A 13,469-nucleotide genomic window follows, 5' to 3' on the forward strand; every position below is an offset into this window, starting at 1 on the left:
TCCAAGACCTTCAAGCAAGCTTCAAGCCTCATCATTGTTTGTGTCTGCGATTTGGAAAACTGTCTGGGTCGAGACCAGCCTTGTGTGGCCCCGTCTGCAGGGGCAATTTGAGAATCTATTGCTGGATCTCCCCAGACCACCGTGGGATCACAAGCTTTATTCATACCACAAGTCTGTTTGTGGTTTTTGCAAGAGCCTTCCTGTAGTGAAGGTTCCAACGCTCTTGAGGATCATCGCTTCAATCAAGCCTGTTTGCGTCGAGTCTGCGTCGGGTCTTGTTGTTTCAGGTACCCCGTGGAGCTTTATTCTCAGGGACAACTACAGGAACTCTTTGAAGTTTGAGACTACACCCATCAAGCTGAAGAAGATCAAGAAGGGACACGAGGAGAATATGATAAAACAGGAGGGAATGTCATGGAAATTTTGTATTGTTGGTCGAACTTTAAATGTGTCATATATTCGTGTTATTCATATGTCTCTCGTGTGGCTTAATTAAAGCTCTGAAGGCTGCAATTGGGCCATGCGCATGTACAATGTATGTATTACAGTACTCAGCTTGGTAATGGATGAGATGGCAGATCTGCGCTTATAGACCGGCGTGTATACCACCACGGCATTCCATGCGAATGCTGCTGTCAGTAGACCGTGGGCCTGTATCCGCATATCAGCAGCATGGTACCACGTGGGCTTCATAACGCAATGCGCAAGCGGTGTGAACTCCACGTGTAGGCTTGTGCATATCTTACAACCCATTACTAATCTGAACTATATCTGGGATGGATGTGTTTTAATAAAGATCGTATCGGGCCCATCCAGGTACAGACTGATATTTTTAGGGAGATGCTTGTGCAGAGAATTTTGCATACCAATAGAAGCTAGTAGGACAGGAAATATGACCTCAGATGGCTCATAGGGGGGAAGGGGAGGAAGTCTGCTGACCTCAGAAGACTCATGGGGGAGGACCAGTGATAGATAATAGCAAAGGCTATGCTCCAATTGGAATGTACATCCTCTGTATAGGCAATCCCCATTGTATTGTTCGGTGGGAGGGATTGACTTTATTCATGTGGGGGGCATGTGTGTATTCTTAATAAAACAGAGAGCTGAGCCTAAAGCCGGCCCTTATGTGAGTTGCAACCAGCCTTAGAGTGTCGTGTGATCATTCTAGGGTAACGGAGCTCCAATCACCCACAAATTCAACAGAACCAAAGTATTTGGATGGGCAGGAATCGTGTAGTTTGGCTGCAGTCGTGGTAAGCGAGATTCGCACAGCTTTATGGGGGATTTCTGCGCATCCAACTGCGAGTACTCACGGTAAGGAAAAATTCGTTAAAGCGAATTTCCAAGACATGTCTGACTGCTATTATTTTGAACACAACTGTAAATATGGAAGAAGGCTGGGTTCAGGGCTCTTGGCCTGCTCTTGACAGTATAGGCTGTGAAGGAGGACTTTATTAATAATACATATGTGTTGTGCTCCACCTAAAAACTAAAAAACTAATTAAATTAATAATATCAATTAGATCAATTATTATATCCTCCCACATAAACGTTAAACCGGGATCAAAATTAATACGTGAATCAATTATAATCAATTAAAAGTGGAAACACCCAAGTACTAAAAATTAAATCAATCAATTAAAACACTAAATAAATAGTTTTTAGTGATTTCAAACCTCAATAATTAAATGCAAATAAAACTCCAAAAATACAATGAGATTCCATAAACCTGGTATTCGACAAATTAAGTGCAATAAAACAATCAATATTAATATATATAAAAGTCTATTTTTGTGATCTTGCTGTGCTAAAAATGTGCACACTCTCCTCACTATATAGCCCAACTGTTAAGTGAGGCTATATAGATTTATTTGAGTCCTTAATTGTGCCAAATGTAGATGACCATACTACAATCCTGTGTATGGATGGTGGTAATATTCTCCTTCCACTGGGGGATCTCCTAATTCCCTCCTGAGCTGTAAATGTGGGATGGATGAGGATTTCTCCCCTTGTCCTGCGGGTCCTCCACACCCCCAAGTCGTCCCGTAGCTCACTATTCAGCCGCACCCTGTGATGCGGGGCTGCCACACCAGACGTGGCAGCCGCCAAGCGCCTGGAAAATATACGCCTCTTGGGCATGATGTGGCAAGCAAAATTCAACTTACCTAATAACGACTGTAAATCATGAAGTCAAATCTTTTTGCAGTGACCCACCGCAGTCACCAACCCCCAGAGCTCCTCCAATTTATCCACAGGCAAATGACATTCCATGGCCTCCATATCGATAACAATGCCCAAAAAACACAATTCCGTGTGCGGATCCACCATCTTATCTGGAGCCAAGGGAACGCCAAAATACTCAAACACATGCTCCACCGTGCTCAGTATCGATGGAACTTTCCGGGGGGCCAGTGCACTAGAAATCATCCAAATAATGGATGACGGATGCGAGCCCAGAAACATCCCTAACCACCCATTCCAGAAAAGAAATAAATGTCTCAAATAGAGAACAAGAAATGGCACAACCCATAGGCAAACAACGATCAACAAAAATGCACCCGTCCCCATTTGCAACCCAGCACACGGAGACAACTAGGATGAACCGGCAAGAGGCAAACCGCCGCCTCAATATCGGTTTTTGCTAACAAGGAACCCCGACTATACCGTCGCACCCACGAGACCGCCGCATTGAAAGAAGTGTACGAAACGGTACACAAATCCGGGTCAATAGCGTCATTGACCGAACCCCCCCACGGATGCAACAGGTGATGGATGAGTCTATATTTGTTGGGCTCTTTTTTAGGAACAACACCCAACAGCGAAATTACCAGATCAGGCATTGGCGGGTCAACAAACGGGCCAGCTATACGACCCAAGGACACCTCCTTGTCAAGTTTAGCAAGGACAACGTCCGGATGCAGCCGTGCTGATCTTAAATTATCCGACGCAGGAGGAACAACTGCCAAAGCACGTGGGATCAAAAAAACCCCCCGCAAAACCCTGCCACAACAGGCAAGCTGCCGCCTGATCAGGGTACCGCTTTAAAAACAGCAACATCCTTCCTACTCTCACCGGTTTATCCCTTTTTCCAGTGTCACCACCTCTCCCCCTTCCCTGTTTAAAACACCAGGACAATGGATGGGACCAGCACATCCCTAAAACCCGCCAGCCAACAACCCCATCAGTACTCAGGGACCACCCAGCGACGATGCATCAACCCCAGTAACCCCAGACCGCTCGCCGCCTCAAACCCCGAAGCGCTACTCCCCAAGTCCCGAAAACCCTCCAACAGAGAAGAAGAGGAAGACAAGGGAAAACAGACCCAGAAGTCAACTCACCAGGCTGCATCCACCCACCGGGACTCACAGCTGCCACTCCGGATCCATGCAGGGATGAAGGGACCGCATCATCTTCAGGGCCGCTGAGCTCCCCCTCTGACCTGCGCTCTGCATCTTCCGGCTCCCAGGCAGCAGCCCGCGTTGCTTGAAGATCAGTCCCAGCTCCTGAGCCTGAGTGGCTCACAGAGAGGAGGTCAGCCGCCACCCCACCAGAGCCCAGAGCCGCCGGATCATCGCTCCCTCGCTGGGAGGCAGAGGAACTCCCAGCAGCCGAAGCCCCAGGGGACAACGGCCGGCTCCAGGAACTGGGCGGCGCACAGGGGTGACCTCATCAGGCCCCACCCACCCACGATGTGCTCGCTGGGTGGCCTAGGAAGGCCCAGCAGCCGCGTGGAAGTGCCGTCATCCGCCACCGCCCCCACTTCGCTCCGAGCTGCCCTCTCTTGATGGGCCCGTTGGGCGGCCACGGAAGGCCCAGCAGCCGCAGGCAGGAGCAGGAGATGCCGATTCCCGGCTCCAGAGCCCAGGTGGCGCACCGGGGTGACATCATCACCCACCGCATCCCCGGAGCTCTGAGCCACCAAGCCACACCCATCACGGGCACACCAGGCTGCCGAGGAAGGCCCAACAGCTGCCATCCAGGCCTGCTGAGCAGCTGCATCCACCCAGGCCCGCCGCAATTCCGGAGAGCTGGATCCTCTTCTCCCGGGGGGTCCCAGCCCCCCCAGAGGCCACCTGTCATGCCCCGCACTTCTTCCACACAGGGCCGCCACAGCTGCAGGCCCGGAGCACGCAGGGCCAGCCGCATGGTCCTGAGAAGAAGGTGAGTTGGCAGAGGAGCGGGTGGTCATGGTAGTGCTCTTGCCAGGGTTCTGCCAGCGATGAGGATTCCTCCCAGCCCTCCCACCAGGAAAAGCAGGCCGACGCTTCACTGGCAGGGCTGGAGGGTCCCCTAAGGGGCTCCCAGAGCGGCCCTGAACCCGCCCTGTCACCTCTGGGCTAAAGCGCACCAGAGGCACAGACCGCCAAGCACGTATGCACCCAAGAGAGGGGCCTGGTGACATGGGCATGGGTCCTTGCAGCATGTCTGACAGCCTCTCATGCAGCCACCCCAAGCCATTTGCTTCCGGCGCTGCCCGCAATTGGGATAGCATCCCATCCAAGTCACTCATGGCCTAGTGTTTTCTTTGCAGGTATCAGAGCAGGATGAACATACCACCCCCGTGCTGGCACAAGCTCTGACTGACCTCCGACAAGACCCAACCCAGCTCCTAATCCTGGCAAGACCACCCCTCAAGGTTGCGTACTCCAATCAGATGAGTAACCACCCCCTTACTTCCTGCATATACTCCCACCCAAATACACGCTCTGCCTCGTCTGCACGCCCCAGTCATGCTGGCCCTCCCTTTTAGCTTTGCTCATTCCAGGCCCTGACTTTACAGTAATAACAAGTGTCTACTTGAATGTATAAATAAGTCGCAATTAATTTCAATACCCGACATACTTACAATGTACAGCAGGCAAACTGGTCATATTGAATGTTCTATGAGATGTACTGTATATATCCAATATATGCCATATTTTTCTAATGATAATTCTATTCTATTTAATTGTACATTGGTTATTGGACAGTAAAAATGGTCATTAGGAAATACTGGTATAATTAGAAAAATGGCATTGAATAGTATCTACTACAGAAAATTATTCCTTTAGTCATCCTACATCACACCCCTCAAGCCTTTCTGATAAGGTGGGGTTGACTCAGTGACATCCTCTGTAGGGTCAACAAAAACCTGCTGCATCTGCTGCTCAGAGCTTTCAATTTTCTATCAAAACTATGCACAAATGCTGATAATCATCTATGAGGCCAGTGACTTCTGTCAAAACTGGACAAACACTGCAGTGAATGGGGTTCTGCTGGTACCAAAGATCAAGAGAACTTAAGTAGGAAGGAACTTTGGTAGTTTTTCCCTTTTTGGCCTGAATCACACAGGTGTACTATGTTGTAAACCTGTGCAAGGGCTGTATTTACTTGCACAGGGATGCACAGGTATTCCATGCATCCCTGTGCCAGCAAGCCCATTCATGCCATTTTGGACACAGCAGCTGCACAGACAGTTGCTGCTCCCAGTTTGACATCCAAGTGATTACGGGTGCATGGCCCTAAATGCAAACAGTCCAGCACTCCCACCCAAATAGCTGCCAAATTTGGAGCCGTAGCTGTGTCCCGATTGACAAAAATGGGACTGCCCGCATTGAGCACCTGTGTATCCGTGTGCAGGTAAGCATGGCCCTTGCACAAGTGAACTCTGTAGTACGCCTGTGTGAATGGAGCCTTTATCCTGTTTATATTCCTGCTCTTGACAGTTTTGCAATATCTTGTTCTGTAAATACTTTTCTTTTTTCATTAAAAGGATATTTAAAAATTCTCTTAACAAATTCTCTAAAAAAGAACTTTAAGATACCTTGAGTCTTTGAAGAAAGGGATACATTTTAAACTCTGTTACCTTCCTGTCTGTGTGGCAGTGAGTGTCACAAACATATCCTAAAGGTCAGAATAGTTACAGCAGATACTGTGAATGATACTTGTTTCTGTCAAAGTATGGAGGCAGCTATTGTTTGTGAGTGTAAATGGTTACCTTTGAAGTGAGATGACCCCAGTGCCAATCACTCTCTGTCTGCATTCACTTAGAATCAGGGCCATCTTAATAGCATCATGGGCCCCTAGGCAAAGTAAAGCACTGGGGCCTCTAGGAGGTCACAGTACAGGTTCCAGGACACAGCCATCTCTGGACAGTTTAGTAAAAAGCAATGGTGCCTCGTATCAGTGGGAGAAATATTGCCCCAAGGACTGGATAAGGGCAAATTAAGGGCCGCAGTTTGTAGACCACTGCTATAGAGGAAACCTTGAAGGGCAACGCTTGTGCACACTCTTGTATCCAATGCTGACTACAGACCGTGATAAACAAATATGTAAAAATAAATTCAAAAGGATCATTGGCCACAACAAAGAAAAGATTGATGTCAAAATTGCTTCTTCATTTTTCCAACAGCAACAATGTGTTCTGTCAGTGAAATTGTCTATTTTATTTTCAACATCATTATCAAAATGATTGTTTGGTGCAATTGATTTTTTGAAACATACATTTAGGTTTAGTTTATCAGAATAATCTTTACATTGAATGATCATCTTTGGAAGTGTATGCCCAATATTACACAAAGATATCCACTATTCAAATAAAATTCCACTAACTGGATAGAAAAATATATCCACAGTAATTGAATGTAGGTAGATAAATTACATTTACTGGTGACTTGTTGTACATGAAAACTTCTATCTCCCTCGTATTGTAAAAGTTGAAACATCATGTTCTACCTTCATTCAAATCCTGCAGCTGCGCCATCACTGATATTTATTGGAGTGTGGAAAACATACACTTTTGTTGTGCAAGAAGTCTAAGAATATGATTATCGATCCAGAACAGAAAAGATCAGCCAAGAACAAAAAGAAATCAGCCCAGGGCACAGATGATGCAGCCAAGAGAGCTGAAAGATAAAAGCAAACCTGTCATCTGCACATAAAGCAACATTTGTGCCTCTAAGACATCGGAATAGAATATGAATTGTTATAACTAGTTTGAAGCAAACAGAAGAAGTTACTTTTTCTATGTTTGTAATAAATCATGGTGTAATAGCTACTTAGTGGTGAGCACTGTGGTCCTGCAATGCTAGGGTCCTGGGTTCAACTGCCAACAGGGCCGCCCTCAGCATAGAGGCTAACGCGTTGGAAGTCCAGGGTTCCATCTTTTTGGACATACAGTTGTGTTCAAAATAATAGCAGCCAGACATCACTAACCGGATCAATCACTGTTTTTGGTAGAAATGATATTTATACATGGCAAATAATTTACTAGCAGGTGTAGTAGAGTAATAGAAATCCAACAGACCCAACAGTCATGACATGCATGCTGCTGATTCTGTGTAATTGAATCACTAATTGAAAGGGGCATGTTCAAAATAATAGCAGTGTGGAGTTCTATTAGTGAGGCCATTCATTCTTTGAAAAACAGGTGGCAATTATTGCCTTTATTTAAGGAAGGAAGGCAGCAAATGCTGTACATGCTGGTTACAGTGCATTTTTCTCCAAAATTCTGAGGAAAATGGGTCGTTCCAGACATTTGTTCAGAAGAACAGCGTACCTTGATTTAAAAGTTGATTGGAGAGGGGAAAACCTATAAAGAAGTGCAGAAAATGATCGGCTGCTCAGCTAAAATGATCGTAAATGCTTTCAATGATCGTAAATGCTTGGCGGTTGTTCCTCCTGCAGCAGATAATTTAAGATCGGCTAAACTTGACAAGGAGGTGTCCTTGGGTCGTATGGCTGGCCCGTTTGTTGACCTGCCAATGCCTGATCTGGTAATTTCGCTGTTGGGTGTTGTTCCTAAAAAAGAGCCCAACAAATATAGACTCATCCATCACCTGTTGCAACCGTGGGGGGGTTCGGTCAATGACGCTATTGACCCGGATTTGTGTACTGTTTCATACACTTCTTTCAATGCGGCGGTCTCGTGGGTGCGGCGGTATGGTCGGGGTTCCTTGTTAGCAAAAACTGATATTGAGGCGGCGTTTTGCCTCTTGCCGGTTCATCCTAGTTGTCTCTGTGTGCTGGGTTGCAAATGGGACGGGTGCATTTTTGTCGATCGTTGTTTGCCTATGGGTTGTGCCATTTCTTGTTCCCTATTTGAGACATTTATTTCTTTTCTGGAATGGGTGGTTAAGGATGTTTCTGGGCTCGCATCCGTCATCCATTATTTGGATGATTTCTAGTGCACTGGCCCCCCCGGGAAGTTCTGTCACTACTGAGCACGGTGGAGCATGTGTTCGAGTATTTTGGCGTTCCCTTGGCTCCAGATAAGATGATGGGTCCACACACGGAATTGTGTTTTTTGGGCATTGTTATCGATATGGAGGCCATGGAATGTCATTTGCCTGTGGATAAATTGGAGGAGCTCTGGGGGTTGGTGACTGCGGTGGGTCACTGCAAAAAGATTCGACTTCATGATTTACAGTCGTTATTAGGTAAGTTGAACTTTGCTTGCCACATCATGCCCAAGGGGCGTATATTTTCAGGTGCTTGGCGGCTGCCACGGCTGGTTTGGCAGCCCCGCATCACAGGGCTGAATAGTGAGCTACGGGATGACTTGGGGGTGTAGAGGACCCGCAGGACAAGGGGAGAAATCCTCATCCATCCCACATTTACAGCTCAGGAGGGAATTAGGAGATCCCCCAGTGGAAGGAGAATATTACCACCATCCATACACAGGATTGTAGTATGGTCATCTACATTTGGTACAATTAAGGACTCAAATAAATCTATATAGCCTCACTTAACAGTTGGGCTATATAGTGAGGAGAGTGTGCACATTTTTAGCACAGCAAGATCACAAAAATAGACTTTTATATACATTAATATTGATTGTTTTATTGCACTTAATTTGTCTAATACCACGTTTATGGAATCTCATTCTATTTTTGGAGTTTTATTTGCATTTAATTATTGAGGTTTGAAATCACTAAAAACTATTTATTTAGTGTTTTAATTGATTGATTTAATTTTTAGCACTTAGGTGTTTCCACTTTTAATTGATTATAATTGATTCACGTATTAATTTTGATCACGGTTTAACGTTCATGTGGGAGGATATAATAATTGATCTAATTGATATTATTAATTTAATTAGTATTTTAGTTTTTAGGTGGAGCGCAACACATATGTATTATTAATAAAGTCCTCCTTCACAGCCTATACTGTCAAGAGCAGGCCAAGAGCCCTGAACCCAGCCTTCTTCCATATTTACAGTTGTGTTCAAAATAATAGCAGTCATACATCACTAACCTGATCAATCACTGTTTTTGGTAGAAATGATATTTCTACATGGCACCTTGATTAAAAAGTTGAATGGAGAGGGGAAAACATATAAAGAAGTGCAGAAAATGATAGGCTGCTCAGCTAAAATGATCGCAAATGCTTTAAAATGGCAACCAAAACCTGAAAGACGTGGAAGAAAGCGAAAAACTACCATTGGAATGGATAGAAGAATAGCCAAATGGCAAGGACTCCGCCAACAATCAGATCCAGGAAGATGAAAGAAGGTGTAAAGTTCCCTGTGAGTACTATAAAAAGGGGGTATGTAGCGCTACAAAATTACAAATAAAATGTCATCATATATCATCACAGAAGTACATATTGTCCATAAAGTGTATCCGGAGGGCAGACGGATAAGATCCTATGGTGTCCCCAATCCAATCTGACAGAACGAAAAATGTATATAGTGCGGTTATGCGCTTACCACAATTACATACAATATGGGCATTGTATGTAAATCAGCAACAGGACATCACGGTCTGGTCAACAGCATGAGCAGCATCTGGTCATGTAAGGACATCAAGGCCAGTGGGTCCAACGTTGTCCAGGCATCCAGTGGCTCCTTATTCCAGATCACCACCTTACAAAGCTCATTAAAAACGAGCCAGGAGGCAAGAAGGTATCAATGGTGAAGTACGTTTATTCAGAGTAAAAAACCAAACAAAAGGAAGGAACTCACATCAGCATAGAAAGGTACATCCAGGTGTCATTCTTAGGTTCCCTGGTGGCTAGTAGTTCCACCAACATAAAAGGCTTGCATCCAGGTTTAATTAAAAGACCCTGGTGGCTAGTGACAGAAAGGGACCATATATAAATATATATCCCACAGATCCCAGGGTTAAGATGACCATCCAGATCCAATCAAAGAATTCCCTGGTGGTTAGTGGTTCCCTGGTGGCTATTGATGTAATTGCCCAACACTGGAGGGGGGGGCACAAAAGGAGAGCGGTGTCCCGCCTCGAGACTAAGTGGATAGTGGAGCTCAAGTCTCTTCAACCCAAAGGTTTGAATGTAGACTTGGACATTAACTGTTTTATTGACAATAGTTGATTTCTTCTTTTTATCATTTCATATTTTATATGTTATTTCAGGATTTTATGTCCTTTTTACTATTATTATCTGCTGTGCTGGTTTTTTAGTGCTTTTTGACTCCTATACTGATTACCTGGCGACTTTATTAGTCGCTCACTTTTTAGCATATTTTTCTTGGGTGTATCTATAATATTACTTTTATGTTCATGATATTATGATTCTACATTGGAAGTTAGCCCTTACGGTTAATCCATATATGGGTTTGACAATATAGTTTGGGTTTTTATTAAAGGTTTTAATTTAATCTATGGATGGATGTGCCTTATATACCAAAACGGGTGCTCTTTAAATGAGGGGATCTGGATTAATATATGGGATGCTTTATCCCCAATTTTAAGCTTTAGATGGGACCATATGATTGTCCATTACATCTATTTATGATGTCACTATATGTATACTATGAAATAAGGCATGATCCAACTGTTTTGGTAACAATTTGTTTATTTGGTTTTTTATATATTGATTGATAAAACGTTTTAAGGACCATAACAATATGGTGTTTAATATCTTATTCACCTATGGTGTTTTAAAACATGGATTACAATCTTTCCTTTTTTTATATATTTTTGTTATGTCCTATTTATTGTTGTTTATGATCCATGTATATTTCCCTGATGGTCTAGTATATCACCATCCGCATAATAATCGTTGCAGCGGTTCTTTTTTTTAAGTTTCCATCATTATAGCAGAGTTAGCAGCCGTCCGGACCCGCCCCCAGGCATATCTATCTATGGGCTCAGATGTGTGATGAGCCGTCCGGACCCGCCCCTGGCCCTACCTATGTGTGGGCTTGGATGTCTAATGGGCTTCAGTGCCCATATTCATGTTGCATTAGCGCATGCGCAGTGATCGCGTACTGGCGTCTGACGTCACTCGCGCATGCGCGGTAATCCCCGGCGGCGCGTGGCGCTTACTGCGCATGCGTGACCGCGGTCATTTAAATCTGGCGTCTTAGGGCAGGATCTACCCCTTTGAAAACGAGCGGTGTGCTCGAAACATGTTAGGGGATCCACCCTATTGACGCCTATACCACCAGGGAACCACTAACCACCAGGGAATTCTTTGATTGGATCTGGATGGTCATCTTAACCCTGGGATCTGTGGGATATATATTTATATATGGTCCCTTTCTGTCACTAGCCACCAGGGTCTTTTAATTAAACCTGGATGCAAGCCTTTTATGTTGGTGGAACTACTAGCCACCAGGGAACCTAAGAATGACACCTGGATGTACCTTTCTATGCTGATGTGAGTTCCTTCCTTTTGTTTGGTTTTTTACTCTGAATAAACGTACTTCACCATTGATACCTTCTTGCCTCCTGGCTCGTTTTTAATGAGCTTTGTAAGGTGGTGATCTGGAATAAGGAGCCACTGGATGCCTGGACAACGTTGGACCCACTGGCCTTGATGTCCTTACATGACCAGATGCTGCTCATGCTGTTGACCAGACCGTGATGTCCTGTTGCTGATTTACATACAATGCCCATATTGTATGTAATTGTGGTAAGCGCATAACCGCACTATATACATTTTTCGTTCTGTCAGATTGGATTGGGGACACCATAGGATCTTATCCGTCTGCCCTCCGGATACACTTTATGGACAATATGTACTTCTGTGATGATATATGATGACATTTTATTTGTAATTTTGTAGCGCTACATACCCCCTTTTTATATTTATGTTTAGGTACTGAGGATTACCCTGTATGTTAGCTGCTTGTCTTGTCTGTTTGCGCTCACTTACCTTACCCTACTTATATATGCTCCCTGTGAGTACTGTTACAATTAGAAGACGCCTATGTGAAGCCAAGCTATCTGCAAGAAGCCCCCGCAAAGTCCCACTGTTGAAAAAAAGACGTGCTGAAGAGGTTACAATTTGCCATAGAGCACATTGACTGGCCTAAAGAGAAACGGCGCAACATTTTGTGGACTGATGAAAGTAAGATTGTTCTTTTTGGGTCTAGTGGCCGGAGGCAGTTTGTCAGACGACCCCCAAACACTGAATTCAAGCCACAGTACACTGTGAAGACAGTGAAGCATGGTGGTGCAAGCATCATGATATGGGGATGTTTCTCATACTATGGTGTTGGGCCTATTTATCACATACCAGGGATCATGGATCAGTTTGAATACATCAGAATACTTGAAGAGGTCATGCTGCCTTATGCTGAAGAGGAAATGCCCTTGAAATGGGTGTTCCAACAAGACAACGACCCCAAACACACCAGTAAACGTGCAACATCTTGGTTCCAGACCAACAAGATTGACGTTATGGAGTGGCCAGCCCAATCACCGGATCTTAATCCAATAGAAAACTTGTGGGGCGACATCAAAAATGCAGTTTCTGAGGCAAAACCAAGAAATAGAGAAGAACTGTGGAATGTCGTCCAATCATCCTGGGCTGGAATACCTGTTCACAGGGGCCAGAAGTTGGGTGACTCCATGCAACACAGATGTACAGCAGTTCTCAGAAACAGTGCGACTACAACCAAATATTCATTAAGTGATTCAAAGGAAAGCAAAATCTTCAAACATTTTTCAGTTTATATAGTGAATGTTTGAGTTTGTAAAGAAGAATACAAACACTGCTATTTTTTTTAACAGTCTAATATTCACTTTTCTTCATATTGTTTTTAGAGGAAAAACACAAATTTGATATATTTTTCTTCATGTGTTGATTTGGAATAGAATGTGTCGTGTTCCCAATGCATTTGTTTGTATGGAAATAAAAGCTATTAGAAGGATTTAGAGCTTTATTCACTTTTTTCAACACACTGCTATTATTTTGAACACAACTGTATATACAATGTGGATTGGACACCGCTGTTTAGTGTGATGTGCCTTTGACCTGTTTGCCTGTTGTGAGTACGATACTTACTTTTCATCCTTCCAATAAATTTTTTATGATAATGCACTAGGCCGGGGTGCCCTCTGTTTGTTTTTCTTTGTAGCAAGTTTACCTGGTATGCGGCTATGGTGGTAAACGCTGATGCGGTGCGGCGTGACATGGCAACTACGGCAGGCAAAAGGGACTCATTAAAATGAATATGAATACTGCGTTTCAACTGCACGCTGTCAGGGCAGGGGCCGAGGAACGGACAGGCAGGCCTA

This window comes from Staurois parvus, unplaced genomic scaffold, assembly GCF_062004578.1.
Source record: "Staurois parvus isolate SC_StPar_1 unplaced genomic scaffold, SC_StPar_1.0 ptg000169l, whole genome shotgun sequence".
In the NCBI taxonomy this organism is placed as follows: domain Eukaryota; kingdom Metazoa; phylum Chordata; class Amphibia; order Anura; family Ranidae; genus Staurois; species Staurois parvus.